The following is a 22,123-nucleotide window of genomic DNA, read 5'->3' on the forward strand; positions in this document are numbered from 1 at the left end:
GACAGATGTTTAACCGACACCTGAGCATCCAGGTGTCCCCTAAAAACACATTTTATGAAACTTACCATGGTAAACATTGTTGAATATATTTTGCCCTATATCACTATGTGTTGTATGAAATGAGTTAGATAAGTTTGATGAATCATCATAAAGGAGATTTAACTTCTGGAACATTCTAATTCTTTGGAGGAACTGATATTATATTCCTTATTGGGAAAAGAAGAAGAAGGAGGAGGAGGAGGAGGAGGAGGAGGAGGAGGAGGAGGAGGAGGAGGAGGAGAAAAAGAAAGAAAGAAAAAGAAGGAAAAAATGCTAGTCATTTAGCCCAGTGATTTCCAGAGCTGAACATCAGGTTCACTTGGGTAGCTTAGAAAAAGCACAGATATTTTGGGTTCCCCCTTGAAAATGGCTGGGTAAGTCTGTGGGGACCCCAGGAATCTCATTATTTTAAAAGGATTTTGAGGTACATTCAGTCTGGGAACCACTACCTGCCCTGCTCTGGTTTCCTTTTTCCTGGCCAATAGGAAACGTCAAGCAAAATTAATTCTTCAACTGTAATAAACATGTGAGCCTCCACAACCCCTGTATCTTTTCCCCTTGACCTTGGTTTTGTTTTGTTTTGTTGGTTTTTTGGTTTTTGTTTTGTTTTGTTTTTTAATTTCATTTGGCTGTTTCCTAGTCTTGATTTGATAAAAGTGAATGGACTTTCTAAACAGGTGGCTTAGATGGAGTTTGTTTTTGTGCTACTTTTGTAAGCCAAGAAAATCTGCTCTGCTAAAATTTATAGCTGCCTGGGAAGCAGGGCCTTTAGCTGCCCACTTAGCATGTTTCCCCCAGGACTGGATATGGCAAGTTGGCTATATGCCCAAGTACAATGGTATGTGAGTGTGAGCTCATCCAGCAAGAACTATGTATTTGCACTGTGTACAACTTGCAAAGAACAAAACTCTTGAATAATGTGGAAGAGAGGCAAGGGTGTCCTAAGGAAACTCTCAGTGAGAATTCCATTGTGGGTAAGGGAAAGATAGCACTTAGAGTCTTGTGGCTAATATGGTGCTTAAATGTTCTGAGTGGGGAGGAAATGTCATGCTTTGGATTTTTCTGTGACACAGATAGCTCTCTGTGGTGTCTGCTTTTGCTATTTCAAGCGATTTTTAAAATCTGGATGTTGAGAGGTTATGTGTCAGGAGGCTCTCACTTCAGTGGGCTCTCAGAAGCAAGCTAGCTGAAACTTCCGGAAGTGACTAGAAAGTGTGATGGCCGCCACTGCTTGCCCTGGTTTCAGAATTCTTTCTCCCTTGATCTTCAAAACCAAACTCCTTCTAATTAGCATGTTTACAAGATACAAGGGAGAACAGAGCTGGTTATCAAGAATTCACCTTGATGTTGGATTGTCTAACCCACAAGGGTCACTCTTTCTTTCTATCTTAAAAGGCATTGGAGGTGGAAGGCGGTGAGGGGGTGGGAAGGAGACTTTCAAGTCTTGAAAGCTGTGTGCTAAGCAGACTCAGACAAGCGAACTACTCTGGAATCACTGATCTTCGACTGGACATCGCATGGAGGCTACTGAGTTTGAACAATGACCCAAGCCTTCTGCAGCCCATTAGCCACAAGCCCCCAGGCAGGTGTCTTCAGAACTCTGAAGAAAAAATTAAGCATGAAAAGTTTGTTGTATGTCTTGCTTGTGTTGTAGTTCTAGCTGAGACAAAGTGAGTTTTGTGGAGTCCTGTCCTCTCTTCCCTAGTGAGCTTGGAATTGGATATTAAAGAAGAAAAACAAAGAGATATTTGTCTTAAAGCTTAGAGCGCTGAACAAAACAGAGTGTGGGAGGCAAGTTAACCCTTCTCATGTGCTTCCAGAAAGCTGTTGCTTTGCTCTTTACATCCACATACATGCTCATAGAAAACACAGAAAACACATGATATCATGCTCATGGGTACAAGGAAATACTGACTTGATGTTTACGTGACACTTCAGTGTAGTTAGGAAAAAAAAATGGTGAAGTTCATGGATTGGCTACTTCCATAAGAGATGTTTGCTTTCTGCATAGATCAAGGTAACGAGATCCAGATTGGGGGAAAATGTGACACTACTTAGAGAACAAAATAGCATTTATTTCTCACTGTCCCTAGTGTGTGTGGGTGAGAGGGGAGATGCCCTTTCTCTAAGTTATATAATTAGCAAAAGTACTAGTGGTGGGAGAATTCTGGACAGGTTTGTGCATTTAGGAATATTTCTAAAATCTCTAAATATTTAAAATAAAACCAGAATCATGATAGATGGCAAAGTAAGTTCTTACTCTACCAAACGATCTTCCCCTTGCTCCCATTCCTTTCCATATGTGCCCAGAGAGAGGGAAAAAAAAAAAAAAAGGTAATTCAAAGACTTCTCTAATGTTTGAAATACTAGAGGCTAAGAAATTCTAAGAGAATTTAGATAAATCAAATATTCTCTTCCTTTCATCTCCTAGAATACAGAGTCTCCAGCAGTGGTACAAGGGGGACCCATGTGCAAAATACACTATGGACCCTCCTTGTCCTCATTCAGTTGTGGGGATCAGCGTTTTCAGAAACCAATAATTCTTGCAAAAGAACAAGCCAGGGGCTGTGTGTTCTTTCTTTCACATCTATGGGCAAAAACAGCTTTCCATAATAAAAACAAAAACAAAAACAAAAACCAATGCAATCCTAGTGCCTTGAGTTGCCTTAGGTAGAAATCATCTCTTTTCACCCCCCTCAAGGAGAAATTTTTAGCCACTTGTCGAGTGCAATAAACGCAGTTTTCCTGTCACTGCAATTTGTTCCTACTCCTCACTTGAAAGGCCTAAAGCTAGTGCATTTCCAGGAATGTCCCCTTTCTACCCCCTCAAAATGTTGCCCTACCCCTTGCCCCATTTAGCCATGGGAACATTACAGACGACTAAATGAAGTTTATATGTGATGGCAAGATATTACATTTACAGCCTTTTGAACTTTCTTCTACAGCACCCTTAGGTCATATGAGAACATCCAAGTAGGGACTCCGAGAAGCAATAACCGAAGCCCTCTCTCCTCTTCGTTCCACCACTTTCCCAACAATGAGAAGGTCAAGGTTATGACGAATGAGCTTCCACCACATGCCGGCTGCAGGTTTCAGCAGCTGTCACCAAAGAGGGTTGCTTGTCCCTCATCAGGTCGATGAAGAACTGAGAGTTAGCTGACCGTCATGGTATGTACAAGTTCTGAGTTGTTGCTCATGGCCATTAACAAGGTCTTGGTTCAATAAGGAAAGTTACCATTTAGGGACCATTTTCCCTATGCCAGGCCCCAGACTTATAGCTCCCCTACAATTCCTGTGTCATCTTTTCAACAACATGCAAAGTAGGGTGGTTAGCCCCATCTGCAGGTAAGAACCCCTGATTTCTCTCTGTACGTAAGAAATGGTGGATAAATGGGTGGATGACCGCCTACTTTGTACATTGTTGAAAAGATTATACAAAAAATGTGAGAGAGCTATGAATACAGGATGCTTAGATGGCAATTCTAGTTATAATATGCATTAAGACTGTATAAATTTTCTTCCTGCTACAAACCACCACAGAGTTAGTGACTTAAAACAATCCCCATTTATTACCTCAGTTCTGTCAGTTAGAAATCTGGTCAGGGCTCACTTGGGTTCTCTGCTCAGGGTCAAACAAGGTTGAAGTCAATGTATCAGCTAGGGCTGAATTCTCATCTGGAGCTCAGGGTTTTCTTCTTCTTCTTCTTTTTTTTTTTTTTAAGGTTTATTTATTGATTTTTGACAGAGAGAAAGAGAGAGAGAGCATTTGAATGAATGAGCATTGGGAAGGAGGGGCAGAGGAAGAGGGAGAGAGAGAGAATCTCAAGGAGACTCCCGGCTGATAAGGAGTCTGACACGGGGCTCAGTCTCACAACCCTGAGATCATGACCTGAGCAGAAATCAGTGGGCAGACATTTAACCAACTGAGCCACCCAGGTGTCCCTGGAACTCAGGATCTTCTAAGCTTATTCAGGTGATTGACAAAATTCAGTTCATTGTGGCAGTAGGGCTTATGGTGACTTGTTTCTTTACAGTTGGCAGGAGAGTGTCTGATGCTGCTGTCTCCATGAGAACTCATCTAATTAGGTCAGCCTTGCTCAGTATACGCTCCATTTGAAGGGACTTACAGTCAACTGATTAGGGACCTTAATCACATCTGTAAAATCTCTTTTGCTTTATATCATAACATACTCATGGGAAAGATGCTCCATTATATTCAGTGGTCTTGCTCACAATTAAGTTGATGGGATTTTAAAGAACACATATACCAGGGGCCAGAATCTTGTGGATGGGATTTTAAAGAGCACATACACCAGGGACAGAATCTTGGCACCCACCTTAGAATCCTGCCTACTACAAAGGGTGTTATGGCTTTTTATCACCATTCATCACAGTATGGATGTCGACTGGCAGAACTACAGATTGTTTTATTTTAAAAATATTTAATAAGATGTGGTTAAATTGTCCAAAAGCAAATACAGAATATTCAGCTTTGTGAGTGTTATCTGTATCTTATTTTCATAGGTATCTTATCTTTTAATTATATGTATAATTTAAATATTTTTAAAAATAACTTTTTTAAAAGTATACATAAAGAATAATTCTAATTGGTTGAGGTTGTTTTTTTTTAATACTTTCTTGATTCACATTTGTGGGGTGAGACAGTCTGCTGTGGGCCTGCAGTATCCCTCCTTGTGCTTGCTGGTGGGCCAAACCACAAGGCCTAAGTGTCCTCACCCTGAGATGGTTCCGTAGCTAGTCACGTAACTAATTAAATGGGTTAAGTTGACCACAACGTGACTCCCCTGAGTCTGTTCGCTTCTCAGGGGTATTAAGTGAGGCTACTGAGTACCTTTTGATATATTGTTTGCCATTTGAATATCCTTTAAATCAATAAAAGGCAGACTTGTCCAATTTAATAAATGGGCAAAAGACTTGAATAGCCACTTGACAAATGACCCATAGTCCCTCGCCTGGGGATGTGCTAGGGTTAACTAAGAAAACTAACGTCACAACACCAAATCCCACTAAATTGGGCTCCATTGAAACACAGGTTGGAATTCCAGGGGACAAGAGTGTGGACACCCAACCTGGCTTTAGTCTTCTGAGGAGATGATGAACCCATCAAGGTGAGAAGTAGGAGAGAAGAGAGAGACACTAGTGTAACTTGAAGATGGAGCTCTTTGTTCCATCAAAGAGTTCTCTTAAAAAAAAAAAATAGTTGTTTTCCCTTCATTTTTCCCTTCCCTCTCCATGAGAGACTATGGACTCCACGAAACAAACTGAGGGTTTCAGAGGGGAGGGGGTGGGGGATGGGCTAGCCCAGTAAAGGGTATTAAGGAGGGCACGTATTGCATGGAGCACTGGGTGTTATACGCAAACAATGAATCATGGAACACTTCATCAAAAACTAAAGATGTACTGTATGGTGACTAACATAACATAATAATAAAAAAAAAGTTGTGACATTAGTTAGCAAAATGTATAGATAAATTCAAAGAAAAATAAGACCATTTTGAAAAGATTTTATAATTTGAGAGAGAAAGTGCAAGCATGAGTGGGGAAGGGGCAGAGGGAGACAATCTCAAGCAGACTCTCTGCTGAGCAAGTATCCTGAGGCAGGATTCAATTCCAGGACCCCGGGACCATGACCTGAGCTGAAGGCAGATGCTTCACTGACTGAGCCACCCGGGTGCCCCAAGACCATTTTATACTATATTTATGTCACATTCTGCCAACTTGATGAAATAGCTTGGCCTTATTTTGAACTAATTATACCTGTGAAATTATTACCACAAAGCAAAGAAGAAAAAGAATGTGACAAAATAAGCTAAGTATTAGATCTGAAAGATCAAGCTAAGCAGTGATATATAAATGAACAAAAATCAAAAAACTGGTTTCTGAAATCAGTTTTTCCTCTCTTCCAGTGGAATTTCAGACACTTTTCCAATATGTCACTTAAATATTTTTGCTTTTATGGCAGTAATTTTCCCTGGGTAATAAAACGCTGGTGATTTTGGTGTCCGATGAATAGATATGTTTGTAGCAATTTACACAAACCATAGTTTGAGGAAGATAAAAGAAAGTCAATTGCAAATGAAAATTACACTCTTCAAACGTCTTCCGCACCACATACAATCACCATGGGGTTAAAAAAAAACCTCTCCTTTCCCACAAAGACAGCCACTTTCCCAATGTCCCTTTCTCAATCAAGTTAAGAAACAAAGCCCTCTTGGGTAAATCATTGCAATGCTAATGAAATCCAGACAGGCAACTTGAAACTTGAAACAGAAAAAACAAAATTATCCAATGGAAATCATTTATTAGCAGTCCCTGGTTCATTGAAACTAACAAAATGTGGAAGAAACATGCCCTGAATGTGTCACGGATGATAATGATCTTATGCCTATGCTGTGTTTTCTACCAAATGGATTCAAAACACTCTTCTGAGTTTCCTAAGGGGTGGGAAATCGGCAGTTGACCATTAGTACAAATTAATAACTTCTGGGATAACTAACGGCATAGGTTAACAACTAGATTCATTGTTACCCAAGAGTTATCAGAAACTCAACACAACTCTAGCTGCAACCTGTTTCCTCAAGAGGCACTGAGGAAAGAAAATGACCCGCTAGCAATCCACATTCACCCCGGACCTGACACTTGCCTTTAGAACCAATCATAAAAATAATGAAAAATTCCTATTGCCTTTAGTATAGATACTGTTTACTTGTTTTTATCCATGAAGCTCTTTCCAGAATTGCACTTGCAAGTATGAAACCATCCTAGAGTGAATCAAGTAAGCAGGAGCAACCCCGTGTATTCTACTGTTCTGTATAAATGTTGGCCTGTGTCTCTCCTGCCTTGCCATCCACCCACCCCCACCCCCACCCCCACCCACACAAACACACTCACAGAATTGAGCTGAGAAAGAGGAGTAAGCTTGGAAAAGTTATCAGAGCAATGAGAAAGAGGAGAAGAAAAGGACTCCCCATAGAGTTAGAAGCCAACCTCTGGAGAAAAGTCTGCTCACTCAACATCTGTCCAATCAGCTTTTGAGAACATGCACCAATTGCCTTCTGGAAAATACTTCCCCCACTTTACATGGAGTCTGATGAGACTATGTTAATCAGGCGCTCGGCTCACCCTTAGCGGAGTGGCAGGTACATGTAGATTTGGCCAACTGAATACCTTTATCATCAGAATTTGAACTGTGAGTAGAGCGGCAGAATGATTCAAAGTGCTTAAGGTCATTTATTCCAGCAGCAGTGTGTGGACAAGTCTGTTGAGTTCTAGCTCACTACAAAAATGCACCTAACATTTCACTTCAGGTTTTCATTGCAAGAGGCATTTATTTTAAATAGACTTTTAACTAAGTACGGAAAAATGCACAAATCATAAACACGATTTGATGAAACTTTACAAGTAAAGCTGTGTATCCACCACTCAAAAGATATCAAACTTAGTTACAAGGCATGTGATCCAAATTCCAACAGCCTTGGCATTATCTAGAAGCTTGTTAGAAATGCACTGTATGGTGACTAACATAATTTAATAAAAAATATTATTAATAAAAAAAAAAAGAAATGCAGACTCTTGGGTCGCACCTAGACCAATTGAATCAGAATCTGCATTTCAACAAGATTTCCAAAGAGATCCATACGGACACTGAAGTTTGAGAAGCATAGGTATAGAACATGTCTAGCTGTCTAGAAATCTCCGTTATTAATTTACTCAGTCAGAAGGCCCTCAAAAGTAACCACTTTTCTAACTCTGGATTAGTTTTATCTGTTCTTAAACTTTCTATAAATTGATTCATGATATGTATTTTGGGGGATCTGTCTTCTTTTCATCATTATGTTTGGAAATCCTTCTATGCCATTGTATGCGGCAATTTGTTCTTATTTTTAATTGCCGAATGAACCTACCGCATCTTATGTATTCCATTGTTGATAATCATTCGGATCGTTTTCAATGTGGGGGCTATTACGAATAATTCTGGTATGATCGTGGCCTTTGGAGAACATATTTATGTATCTGTGGGGTGAATTTTGAAGATTAGAATGGCAAGGTCATGGAAGATGTGTATGTTCAGTCATAGCAAATACTAACAAAATGTTTCCCAAAGTGGTTGGCCCAATTAACACTCCCACTACCAGAGTATGAGAATTCTGCTTATCTTGCCATCCACTAACCAAGCTCTCCATCCCTTGGCACTATCAGATGTTTGCTGGTTGTCTGGTGATTGGATGGTTGGTTTAACAATTCTGGTGGTTGTGTAGTGATCTCCCATTGTCATTTGAATTTGCATTTCCCTGTTTATTGGAGCTATTGGGCACATGTTCATATTTTTTGGCCTTTTGGATATCCTCTTTAGTGAAGTGACTGACTGTTAGAGTCTTCTGCCCAATTGTTGAACTAGGTTCATCCATCATTTTGTTTTTGAATTATAGGATTTCTAAAGTGTTATATAATCTCTAAATGAGTCTTTTATCGGATATGTTTTGCTATATCTTCCTCCACTTTGTGACTTGGCTTGATAAACAAACTTTTTGTAAATTTTAATAAAATCCATGTATCAATCCTTTTCTATTTGGTTAGTTCACAAAATAATTCTGTTTACAAAATAGTGGTCAAAGCAATTCTAATCTGATTTCCCTTTTTGGTAGTGGAAGATAGGGGAGAAAACAAAACAAAACAAAACTGGAAGATGATAATCCATCCAATTTCAGAAGATGATATGTTGCCCTGAAAAGTATGCCTTTTGCTTACACTGATATTATTCATAGGAATAAGACATTACTTTTGTTTGTAATCTCTAATGACGCAATGGATAATTTTTACTCAGATACCTCTAATCCAAGAAGTAATACACAGTCACCCTGCCTAACTTATGGAACTATAAGTCAAATCTGTTGTGTTTATGTTACAAATTGCTTACCAAACCATGGTTTCATTAGCGGAGGGCAACTCTGGTCCCTCAGAAGTTAATGCTCATGGATTTCTTACCAGGAATTCCCCCCCCCCCGACATTTTACTTTAAAAATAAAATTGAACAATTGCTAATACAAAATAATCAATGGCCAGTTTTACCTGTCAAGTCTACACTAGTGTAATTATCTAGATAATCTAAACAAACACGTCATTTTACCTCTATTTCTTGGATAACAGCTTTTCTTGTCAAATCTTTATTATGCACCTGTGGTGTATTAGAGATGAAGAAAGCCACCAAGGTGAATATTTTTCTCTATGGGATCATATGACATTAGGAGGGTATCTATGACATGGAAGAGAAAAAGTTGCCCCATCTCTCTTCTAAGAAAAGATGTAATATTAAAAACCAGAAATGCGATCATATCATCCTCAACTGCTATAAGGAGACGAATTAAAATGGCATGCTTTCTTTTCCCCAGTGCATATTGATTTAGAAAAGACATAATTTATTGTGGCCAGCAGTGTAGAAAACAGGAACTGTGTATTAAGAACCATTTCATGCAGGACACTTTATACAATATTATTTTATTTAGTTTGACATCAAAACTGACAGGATGAGGGGCGCCTGGGTGGCACAGCGGTTAAGCGTCTGCCTTCGGCTCAGGGCGTGATCCCAGCGTTATGGGATCGAGCCCCACATCAGGCTCCTCTGCTATGAGTCTGCTTCTTCCTCTCCCACTCCCCCTGCTTGTGTTCCCTCTCTTGCTGGCTGCCTCCATCTCTGTTGAATAAATACAATCTTTAAAAAAAAAAAAAATGACAGGATGAGTAGTGTTAGTACTGTTTTACAAGTGAAGCAACAGGGACTCAGAGAAAGTTAAATGAACAATATGGCCCAAATCCCACAGCTGGTAGAGATCCACCTGACCTGAAGGGCATGACCGTCTGGTTTCATCACACTTTCATTCTGGTTGAGATATTTCCTCAACTCAGTTGAGTCCCTTTCCCAAGGAGGCTGGCACTCTACATCCGTGACTACCCCCTCTCCAGCAGAGCATTCACATCAGCCCATTCATTACAGCCCCTGAAACCCACAGAAGAATCTCAAGTGTCAGCAGAATTCCGAGCATGCCTAGTGTGGCTGAGGGGCCACAAAGAAAGTCCTCACTCAGTAGACCTTCCCCGTGCAGTTCGTTGTGCGTCTGGACATATTTCTCGGGTTTTCTCTCTCCACCTTCAAGGCTCTAGCCTTCTTTCCAGGCTTCATCATTTGGTTTGCTTATGGAAAAATTTTCCATCTCATTAGCTGTACTCGACTTTAGGAATCTCTGGAACAAAACATCCTTTGTTCAATAAGGAATGAAGTGAAGACCATAAGAGCTTTTAAACTTTCGATGGTCCTGGAACACTGGTTTTAATAATTATGTCCTGTGTGAATAATGAACACACCTGGACTACACCCCACCATACTTCATAAAGAGTCCTATTGTAGTTTGCACTGTCTTTGTATAAAAATGAATCATAAACTGGAGTGTGAAATAGCAGGAGGAGGGGATTATAGTGGAAACAACATGGGCTTTGCCATCAGATCATCACCCAATTCCAGGCCTGTCTTCACTTGTGGGACTTCGGCCATGTCACCCAAGGCTTCTGACTCTGCTTCTGAATCTCGGCATGGTGATAGGATGCCACGAGGACGTGTGGCAAGCCATCCAGAGGAAAGGTTATAAAAATACTATGCTAGAGGGTATTTTTGTTGTGCTGTTGTTTGGGCGTTTGTAAAAATCCTTTTAAAACCAAAATTCATTTAGATAAGCACCCATTGTGTCAAGACACCATACAAATATGTCAGATCTTGCCCAGGAGTCTGGCCATCTCCAGATATGAATGAAGGAAAATTGGCAGAACAGAGAATCAGTCGCCGGACGAGAAATGGTCAGGGGAGCCTGAGATAAATGTGATGTAGGAGGCCGGGCATTGAGGTAAGCGTGAGGTCATGAAGTCAAGCCAGTCCTGGGAGGGGATGGAAGACCACAAGTCACCAAATCCAAAATTCAGGAACTGGGGTCAACGTCGAAAGCCCGACTTATGAAGGAATTTAAATAGAACCTCTGTAGGCTTGGTAATCAGCAAGAAACAGCCTCCTCTCTCAGACTGTGCTTAGAAGACCCAGCGGCAGAGCCAGGGTTAGGCCTGGGGCATTATCCCAGGAGCAGAGCAACGACATTGGCACAGGCTGTAGAACTGCAAGCTGAATCTCCAGGTGCACCCATCAGGGTCATTCAGAATGTGTCTGGTTCTTCTTGTATGTTAAGAAATCTATTCTGTCTGCCAGTAAGCAGTCTTCCCCAAGTCAACATTCCTAGTTTCTTTACGTGGGTTTCATGTTATGATTTTCGAGTAGCCATTATGGTCACCTTCTTCTGAACCTATCATGATTTATCAGTTGCTATCTTTAAACGAAGGGACATGACCACAGTAATATTCTTCTGTGTTCCTGGAGGCTATGCTTCCGGAAACTCAAAACTGCTCCGGCAAGGGGGGACAACTTAGATGAGAAGGTCTGCCCTGCCCACCCCCATCTGCGGCTAAGCTCCATCTCTAAACTGAATCCGTGCACCGGCCTGTTTGTGGGTCTCAGTGTCAGACTTCATTTACGTCTGGAAAACAGAGTCTAAACTGTTTTCAAAGCTCTTCCTCGAAAGAGGGGAATAAAGGCTCCCTCCTGCTAATACTTCTTGTATCGAATCCTTATATGCAGGTTGCCAGATCTCTGACTAGGCTCATTAATTTACTTAATTATTAGATTTTAGAAATAATTGAACCCTCAATTTAAAAAGCCTCAGGGCATAGCTCAATAAAAACTTGCATTAATATACCAATGAGCATCTGCAATAATAACAAAAATAAAATCTCTCAGCATAAAACTACAGACTTTGCTCACGACTTTGTCTGGACAGACCAATTTATAAGATTAGTTTAGCCTCCTGCTGTGAAATGGCTTTGTCGGAGCTCCCTCAGGCCTGGAAGACATGGCTTCCATCGACACGTGCTGCCTCTGATACCTTCAGAAAGATACGGGGAAGAGTTGGGTCTGTGAGCTGGGAGGCACGGATTTATCCATCGTGTACTTTGGGGACTAGGGCAGACAGTATCCCAAGTCCCAGGTGGGTCACATAACTTATCTGGGCCATAATTTCCAAATTTTAAGATAAAGTTATTGGAATAGACAACTTCCATGTTTCCTTCCAGCCCCAACCTTCTTTGCGTCTGTAAGAAGAGGAGCTGATGAGTTAACAGCATTACCAACTACAGCGAATTCTGTTGATGTTTTATACCTTCAATATTATTCACTGCGGCTGGCTCTCTGATGTGTTTTCCAAACTTCAGAACCACGTTGCCATTAGCGGTTCATAGTCATTTAGAATCCATGGGCCCGAAGTGATTTATGGAAGTTTTTAAAACATAGAGAAGATGTGATCCCTGCCCTTGATGTGCTTACAGCACAACTTTTGTTTTGCAGCACTCTCGATTATAATAACAGACTCCTTCTCCATAGGCAGAAATATCTCCCAGAAATAATTAGCTGCAGACACAAAACAATTAGGCGGTGGCAACCTCATAAAATGCGGTTGTTCGTTAATTGGCTCATATTCACATGGTGATATTTGCATCGACCACCTTAGCACCTGCAAAATTTTCACTCACAAAAATAGAAGCGAGGTTTCGAAAGCATGGCCTGGCAAGTGTCGTCTAAATAGTCCATGTGACCCGTGCTGTCTGTGGGCATCCTTCATGGCACTCAAAAATATTCAAGCATATGGAAATATAAAATGTGAATCTCTGGACTGCAGACTCTTTGCGGGAATAATGAATACCGAGGGCTTCGGAGCAACACCCAGACCTCACCTCTGTGTTCTGTCCAAACCCGTTTCCCTCTGTGGGTTGTATTTTCTTTTGAGTTTTGTGACAAATGAGAATGCGTCTCTGGTGGAAGGGCCTGGTGTGATAAGCAGACTGCATATCAGTAAAGCATACCTGCTTCCAGTGCAGTTTTCTCCTTTCCCTCGTGGTTCCAGCGGAATACTTCACTCCCCCAAGTTCTGCCTAGTGACCAACAATATATTAACCACACCGAGCTTCAGAACCCCAAACCCAGAGTTGCTTGTTGTTGTTGTTGTTGTTGATTTATTTTTCTGAGACCTCAACTTTGGAGCCAGAATCCCACTATTTAGCTCTAACTGATTAAGGTAACCAGACCTGGCGCTCAATATACCAGCAATGACTCTCTCCTTGACCGACCTTTAGCCAGGCTCCTCTGAGTGCTTTCTCCACGAGGCTCGAATCTTGGTTTATAAAGAATGGAACAAAACACCAAATGTAGCTTCTGCCAACTCAAGGCCACATCCCTAGGATGACCTTAGTCCTCTTAAAGTGCCTGCCTGAGAAAACTCAAGACTGCCCGGGGAAAGAACTGTGTGTTCCAGCCAGCACCCCAGGCTATGGCCCCTGTCTGGAAGCATCTGGGGGGGGGGAGGCATAACTTTGATAAGCGCCAGTTAGCCAACCCTAGTGGGTTTCGCAGGGACCAACCCCACTTTCTGCTTTTTGTAATCTTTCGCTTCCCTGATCTGAGGCCCCAGGCACCCCTTTCTAGTCCCTCTTCTCCCTTGAAAACACCTATTATCTCTGTGCGAACTGCATTTGAGTTCAGTTCCTACTGGATTTCCTTGCCTATCGCAATCATAGATTACTGATTAAAACCTGTTCTTACACCTTTTGCTAGTATCAGGCTCTGTTTATCGTTAACAATACCTACTTAAATGCCCCAGGGCACACGATGTCCAGAAAGTTGAAACAGTTACCAAAGAGATGTCTTGACATCACCTCAACCATGTCTGGCTTTGGAGTTACTGACCGCACCTCTCAAATCCATATTGACCCAGTATGAGAGTGCTCACATCAGGAAGACAAAATCCTCTGTGTTTCCAGAGAGATTTTTCAGCCTGGAATCAGGGTGCCCAAGGAGGGGAGCTTGGCCTCTTTGAGAAACCCAGGGATTTCCCAACTCCTTCCCTGTCAGTTTCCTCTGCGGAGCCGCCCAGTATTGGTTCCAAACGCCTTTGGCTTGTTTAAACTGCTGAGGTGGGTGTTTTCAACACCTATTTGTTCTGCAAATCTTTGGCTCCTAGCCATCAACTTTTGCTGGCCCTGATAACATCAGATTACAGCTGCGTGGGGTTGAGAATTCAAGCTACTTATCAGAAACCTGGCAGCTTTTGTGAAGTCTTGATATGTGAAGAAGTTCATTTCAGAGGAGGAGGGAGAAGGGGAGACAAAAGGATGGGGGGTTCAGAAGAAAGGGAGAAGGAAAAGGTGGGAAAAAGAGAAGGAGGAAGGAAAGGAGAAGAATCCAAGTCTGAGTTTGCGGTAGATCTCCCTATTCAGCAAGCCTAGGCAGGGTTTTTTTTGTTTGTTTTTTTGTTTTTGGTTTTTTGGTTTTTTTTTTTTTTTTTTGGATTCACAGAGCAATGTGTTGGAGGAAGGAGGAGAAGAAGAAAAGAAAGAAGACAAGCAGAGAAAGACAATTATCATATGGTTTCACTCATTTATGGAACATAAGAACTAGGAAGATCGGTAGGAGAAGAAAGGGAAGAAGAAAGGGGAATGAAGCATGAGAGACTATGGACTCTGGGAAACAAACTGAGGGCTTCAGAGGGGAGGGGGGTGGGGGAATGGGATAGGCTGGTGATGGGTATTAAGGAGGACACGTATTGCATGGAGCACTGGGTGTTATATGCAAATAATGAATCATGGAACTTTTTTGCATCAAAAACTGGGGATGTACTGTATGGTGACTAATATAACAAAATAAAAATTATTAAAAAAAAAAAAAGAAGAAGAAAGAAAAGGTGCAAGAAGGCACTCTGAATATCAGAGAATGCCAGTATGGGCCAAGCCAGATGCAGAGGGAATAGACGAAAGCCCAGTGCAGAGCAGAACGCCACAGCTGATGTCCCCAAAACTGAATTGAGAAGAGGGAACCTGGACAGCTGTCCTGTTACTCCAACACGGGCTCTGTTTACCCTTTACTGACCGGAGAAAGCTCTCCGTTGACATAGAACGCGCGCTGCTTTGAGATACTAGCAGACGAATGCTGTACTCATTTCTTCATTGCAGGACCAAGATTGTTCTAAGTATATTATGGAAAAGATCAAAATTAGATAGACTCAAAAGACTACAATGAAAACATCTTTTGGAGCAGACAAAAAAGAGGGTTGAGGGATACGTGCCACGTTAGAGAAGGAAGAAACTGAAACGCCTTCTCTCAAGAGCTATTTCTAGAAAAGACAATGGCAGAAACCTATTTGCCAAAGGGAGAGGTGAGCATTGTATGGATCAAGGTTAATACAGCTAAACTTTTAAAGAGGTGAGCTCTGGTACCTAGTCCCTTTATTTCTAGTATGATCACTTAGTAACTTATTGTTCATGGAGAGGGAATAACTAAGAAATACAGTGACACCTGAAGGTTCATTAAATGGAAGTTGAATTCTAGTTTCGGGTAGGTTACTAACCGTATGAACTTTCTTCTTCTGTCTCCCAAACACCCAATAAATGATAGTCAAAGATGATAAGGAATAAAAATAGATATAAATCTACAAAACCATGGGCCATCAGAGAACCAGAGATTTTGCACATTTCTGGAAACAGGAAGTGCATGGGAGATGTTGTATTATAAAGCCAGCAGGGAAGACACAGCACAGAATGGGTGTAGAGGGAGATAATGCTGGGGAGCTTCCAGGCTGGCTGGCACAGAGCTTCTGGTGTTAGACTGGGAGGAAGAAATGAGCCTGAATGGGATGGATTGTGTAATGATCAAGAGTGCGATTTCCCCACCACCCCAGCAGGCATAACTACTAGCAATCTGATGTTTACTCCAGGAAAAAAAAAATCACACTGTCATACTCTAAAGGGATTAAATTGTCTAGAGAACACTTAGTAGCTGGTGAAAGTTTAGGTCTGTAGGAGAAAGCTATTCTTCGTGTATCCTTTATGGCTCTTTGTCTATGACCTTAAATCAGAGATCCAAGTCAAACCTGCATGCTCAGAAATTCAAATCAAACTTCGACCTTCCTCGTTCTTGAATAGGGACAGATTGGCATCTCCAGAAAGTTAAGGAATATTTCCATATGGAGGAAATGATTTTTTTGAAAAGGAAAAAAGCAAATAGAATTAGAAATGGGCTCCAATAGGGGGGTGGGGGGAATAAGACAGAAAATCTCTAGTAATTATCCTCAGAGAAATGTGAGAAGATATCATATTCATTAAACAAGAACAGGCTACCATGAAAAATGAACTATTGTTGAACCAGAAGGGTTTCTAGAAATTTGAAGTATGCTTGCAGAAGAAATAAAAAAAGAAAGAAGAGCTGAGAAATAAAGATAAATACATCTCTCAGAATGTGGAGCAAAGGAAAAGAGGCAAAATGTTGGATAAAAGAAAAGAAACAGGAGAGTTAATTACCAACGTGTGATGTCTGATCAACAGTTGCATCGGAGAGAATAAAGCAGATGAGGTGGGGGAAAATCATCAAATCAACAGAAGCAGAGACTTTACAGACTTCAGGGAGACATGCCATTTCAAAACGAAAGGGCTTGTTAAGTGCCAAGCACAAGGAATGAAAATGAAGCAAAAACTACACACATGAATGTGAAATTATAGAACACCAAAGATAAAACTGTATGATCTTAAAACTTTCCACCCTGAGGAAAATAAGCCATCTAAAAAGATAGAAGGGGGGGAGGGGAAGAGATGGAGAGGATATTATTATTATTATTATTATTATTATTATTATTATAAGAAATATCATGTTAGGGGCACCTGGGTAGCGCAGTCGTTAAGCGTCTGCCTTCGGCTCAGGGCGTGACCCCGGCGTTCCGGGATCGAGTCCCACATCGGGCTCCTCCGCTGGGAGCCTGCTTCTTCCTCTCCCACTCCCCCTGCTTGTGTTCCTTCTCTTGCTAGCTGTCTCTCTGTCACATAAATAAATAAAATCTTTAAAAAAAAAGAAAAAGAAATATCATGTTAATAATAATAGAGGCAAAGAAATTTCACACAGATTTGGTCATTATTCCTAGACCTCACACCTGAAAGTGATGAAAGTTGCTACAAACATACCTTTTGAAGATCATGCTAGGGGCGTCTGGGTGGCTCAGTCAGTTAAGCATCCAACCTCTGATTTCAGCTCAGGTCATGATCTCAGGATCGTGAGATTGAGCCCCACGTCCAGTTCTGCGCTGAGCACATAGTCTGCTTAAGATCCTCTCCCTCTCCCTCCGTCCCGTCCCACTGCTCCTGCGTGTGCATGGTCTCCCTCTTTCTCTCTCTCTCTCAAAAAAAGAAAAAAAAATCTTTAAACACAAATAAATAAATAAAGATTATTTTAAAAAGCAATAGAACAATTGGTTGTATTGTGGAGATCAAGAATTTCTCTTCTAGATTAAATGAAAAAATGTACTTGATAGTTTGTAGTTGGGGATAAAATTACAGCCGCAGCATGTATGGATTCAAAAAAATATGCCTGAACCAAGATGGAAACAGAGATGATTCTGAAACAGGCTTTTGAAAAAAAAAATTGCTCCATAGAAACATCAAAGTAGGAAAAGAATTTCTGAATTAATAAGATGTCTATGTAATATACTTTCATAGATTCCTCTATCACTAATTTACTAAATTAAATATAATAAGTAACCAGCTGACTCTTTTATGACATATAAATGTATATATATTCAAGTTAGGTCATACCCTCTGAAAAAGCTTTTTCACTTGGAAAAATAGTCTGAAATGATTTCAGAATATAATAGAATTGTGTTATTAATATTAATAAATTAGAAATAATATTAGGTCTGTCAGATATTGAAAGGTAAAAGGAGGAAGTAGATAGAAAAAGATATAGAGGTTTAATTATATTAAATAGAACTACAGAAAGATAAACTAGGTTGGATACATGAAATCCTCATCTATAATAATGGGAATTCAATAGATAAATTTCAGCAGCTAATGAAGAAATAGAAATAGAAATAGCATACTATCTAATAATTTGAAGGCAAGAACTTCTAGAATTTTAACAAAAATGGACAGAAGTGATTGCCTCTGGGAAAGAAAGAATATATCTGGGGGAATTGTGGGATTACATTGAGTGTTCTTCATTAAAATTAAGACTGTTTAAATGTCATAGATTGTATTCAAATATGCTAGGACATACTTATAGCCCTTATTGTAAGTCTGAAAAGTAGGTGTTATTGAAATTTCAGGTTTACAAAGAGAAAATGGAGACTCAGAGAAAGTAAATGATTGTCTAGTTATAGCAGTCTTATAGGTGGTAGAAATGAAGCTTTTATAACCAGATTTTCCAAATGCTATTCTCTTTGGAAATCTCAAAATAGGGATGGGTACTGCATAGCACCATTCAAAAATTGTTCAGATTTCCTTTCAACGATGTAGAGAATGTAGTTAAATCCAGGTGTTGGTAAACTTTTTTTAAAGGCCAGATAGTAAACATTTTTGACTTCCAGCCATGTGGTCTCTGTCACACAATCACTCAATTCCACCATTGTAGTGACAAAGCCACCACAGACAATACATAACTGGATGGGTGTGGCTTTGGCTTGTGGGCTATAGTTTGCCAATCCTTCCATCAATAAACCAACTTGCTCTTTTTAATTTTTACTTTCAGTTTCACTTCTGGGGCCAGGGGTAGGAATATGTTTTCACTGAACCTAATCTTCAAACTTCCACTAATGTCTGGCATTATCATATACACATATTACTTCAAGTATCCTTACCATTTATGGCTGATTTTCTTCTCCCATAAACTATATCCCATAAACTGACAGTTACATAGCATTTTTTATTGGAGGGGGTTCTATTGACATATTCTTAATTATCAGATAAAATCTCAGTAAAAGGACTAAATCATTGTTTTCGATTGTCAAGAGTGACATGCAAGTGGCAAAATTTCATCAGTCCAGAGACTCTTGGAAGTATTTAGTGAATATCATGTAGGGTAGGGCATGGCCATGTTGTATTTATAGGACTAAGTAGGCACAGAAGCTGAAACCAAGCCAGGAAGGGCCTGTTCATTTGATTGGTTGATGCAGTCATGATTCATTTGAGATGACAGAACTAGGGCATATGAATGACCCCATAGATTCTATAACTAGGTTCTTGAAATACCATCAAAGCAAAGTAGGGAAGGTCATCTCTGATGTGTCAATCAATGGCCTGAGAACTGACACATGGTCTCTTTATGGTACTTCCCACAGAACAATCAACTCTTGCTTTCTATACCGGTTCTCTATGCTAAGATTCAAATTCCTGGGACAGAGAATATTGTTAGTATAGCCGCTGCCCACTCTCTGGGCAAGGAAGAGCAGACACCGATGATCCTTCGCCACTCTTGGACTCTATGCAGTACAGCTGGACATCTCCTCAAAGAAAAATCAAGGTGCTGCTACCAGATAAATTAGGAATAAATACATGGTGGGCAGACAAAAAAAAATGATATCTACTACAGTTTAGAAGACTCATTATCAAATTTTTGGAAAGGTAAAATCATTGCTTATTTTAACAATCTGTCTGTCTCCCTGGTTAAAAGGAGCAATTGATAGCTTTGATATCATGTAAAGGCCCCTTTCTCCAAATAGTTCTGATTTTCCTTCCTTCTCTTCCTTTTTTTCCCTTCCTTCCTTCCTTCCTTCCTTCCTTCCTTCCTTCCTTCCTTCCTTCTCTTCCTTTCTTTCCCTTCCTTCCTTTCCTTCTCCCTTTCTTTCCTTCTCCCTCCCTTCCTCCTTTCCTTCCTTCCTTCCTTCCTTCCTTCCTTCCTTCCTTCCTTCCTTCCTTCCTTCCTTCTGTTCTTTCTTTCTTTCTTTCTTTCTTTCTTTCTTTCTTTCTTTCTTTGTTTTTCTTCTTTCCTTCTCCCTTCCTTTCCTCCTCCCTCCCTCCCTCCCTCTCTTTCTTTCTTTCTCTGTCTCTCTCTCTCTCTCCAAACTTTCCCGCAAGTATTCTTTTTTAATTTCTCTGATCTGATTGGGAAGGTTTCTTAATGCTATGGAATTTGGGGCTTTTCAATCACGCAAGTACAGACTCTACAGAGTAATATAATCCAATCTCCTCTTTTATATCATCATATTAATTTAAAGTAGAAAAACAGCGGACCTATGTTTGTCTTGCTTCCCGACAGAGTTAAAGACATCTCGCACATTAAATTGAACATACGAATAAGAATTTTAGTAAAAACCGTAGACTTGTCACAATGAATGTTACCAAATTTTTTGAAGTTTACTGTAGAAGTAACAATATGCTGATAACATAACGTTCAAATAAATAATGATTTGCGTATGTCAGTGGAATGCCTGTTGTTGCACATGGCTACTCCATTGGGAATGGTTCAGTTCCAGAGCTGTGACCACATAGTTTCAGGAAATGATGGAAAATACATTTCCTGGATTTCTTTTCTTTTGAATGGTGTTTGGAATGCAGATTATCTGATTTGATTTGGACATAGTGGCTACATGAAAAGGCAAATTGAAAATCTGTTGCACAGCCCAAAAAGAGAAGTGCTGAATCACTTAAAAAAAAAAAAAAAAAAGAATGAATAAAAGAAAAAACTCTATAATTTACTTTAAAGCCACCTTGGTTTGAATCTTGGGAGCAATTAACACATATTGTGTAGGGACATGTGTGCATTTATCATTAGTATTAACTTTGACAATGGAAAGCAACTTCCCAATCTAACCCAAATCTTACCAAAATGCTTCAACTGGCTTTTTATAATTTGTTTCTCAGTTCTATTAAACTGACTTTAGAGGGGCGTCTGGGGGGCTCATTTGGTTAAACAGCTGCCTTCAGCTCAGGTCATGATCCCAGGGTCCAGGGATCGAGCCCCACACCGGGCTCCCTGCTCTGCCTGTTGCTCCCCTTGCTTGTGTTCTCTCTGTCAAATAAATAAATAAAATCTTTAAAAGAAAAGAAAATGTTGTTCAAGGTTATATGTAAAAAGATGTGATACAGAAAATTTGCAGTGAGACTTTAGCATTTCTGGAGCTCTGATCCTGGCATTCCAGTTTGGGCTTAGAAGGTCAGAACAAAATAGCGGAGAAAGGAAAGAAACAGTAGCCTTGTCCACTACCTCTGTCCATTTGATAGTAGTCCTTAACACAGGATCATAATCCCACGACGAGATCACCTAACTATAAACAAAATTCCGTTGTCTGGGGACCCACAAGTGTATGGAAAAATTCCAAGTCTTGAAATAAAGAGTGTATGCATGTTTGGGAGTGATGGAAGTTTTGAATGAGGGTAAAGCAGAAGCTATTGACCACCAGAAATGCTCAAATAGATCCTTTGAGAAGTCAGCCAGGATACAAACATAAAAAGAAATGGTCAAGTCAGAGTGCCAATTAATCAGTTCACTAATCAGAAGGAGCAGAACATTCCAATTGGATGCTGCTTTCTATGGAAAAGAACTTTGGAGGGTGAAAGGAAGCAAAAATCTACAGGAAAAGGAGGAAAGATAAAAGAAAGGCAGTGTGAAGAAAGAGCACAGTGGAATGAGGACAGCAGAAGAGATGGCCCCAAAGGTGAGCAGCAGCTGCTCTGACATCAGAAAAGAGAAGGGCAAAGAATTTATTAATTGAGCATCAACTAATACTAGGTGTTAAACTGGGTCATTTATTTCACAAGCATTTACTATCATCAGCAGTTTTTCTGAGTGTTTATTTTAAATCCACATATGAATTGAGGCTCTTAAGGGTTAATTAATTTGCCCGAATGTCATATATAGCAAGTGAATTTGCAATTCAGGCCTTCTGACTTAAGTGTCCACATTCAGGCGACTGCACACACACCCCTACCTCACTTCCAACAAAGAGGAACTAGAACATGTGGCCTCAACATAAAACCGTTTTTCCTGACTGTGCTAGCAGAAGGCAGTCCATTGGAGTTAAGGGGGATTTGCCCAGATGGGTATCTGTACCTCCATGGCTCTGAAGCAGACACTCATATGACATTCTGGAAGGATGTCAATCAATATAGTCCATGGATTTAAGGTACCAAGTGAAGAGGAATTATTTTACCTATCCTCACAACGAAG

At 40.3% G+C, this 22,123-nt stretch overlaps 1 long non-coding RNA gene across 1 annotated transcript in view; it reads right to left on the reverse strand.

Annotated features, from left to right (window-relative positions):
* Positions 1 to 9,575: 9,575 nt before the first annotated feature.
* LOC148107560 (uncharacterized) overlaps positions 9,576 to 22,123 on the reverse strand; it is a 31,204-nt gene continuing 18,656 nt past the window's right edge. The window contains exons 3-5 of the long non-coding RNA XR_015722110.1: positions 16,852 to 17,025; positions 13,009 to 13,077; positions 9,576 to 9,769 (exon numbers count right to left, since the gene is read on the reverse strand). This is a non-coding gene — a long non-coding RNA (uncharacterized LOC148107560). The remainder of the gene's footprint in view (positions 9,770 to 13,008; positions 13,078 to 16,851; positions 17,026 to 22,123) is intronic.

The sequence above is a fragment of the Ursus americanus genome, chromosome 28 (genome assembly GCF_024610735.1).
Source record: "Ursus americanus isolate L20-20 chromosome 28, mUrsAme1.1.p, whole genome shotgun sequence".
NCBI classification, from domain to species: domain Eukaryota; kingdom Metazoa; phylum Chordata; class Mammalia; order Carnivora; family Ursidae; genus Ursus; species Ursus americanus.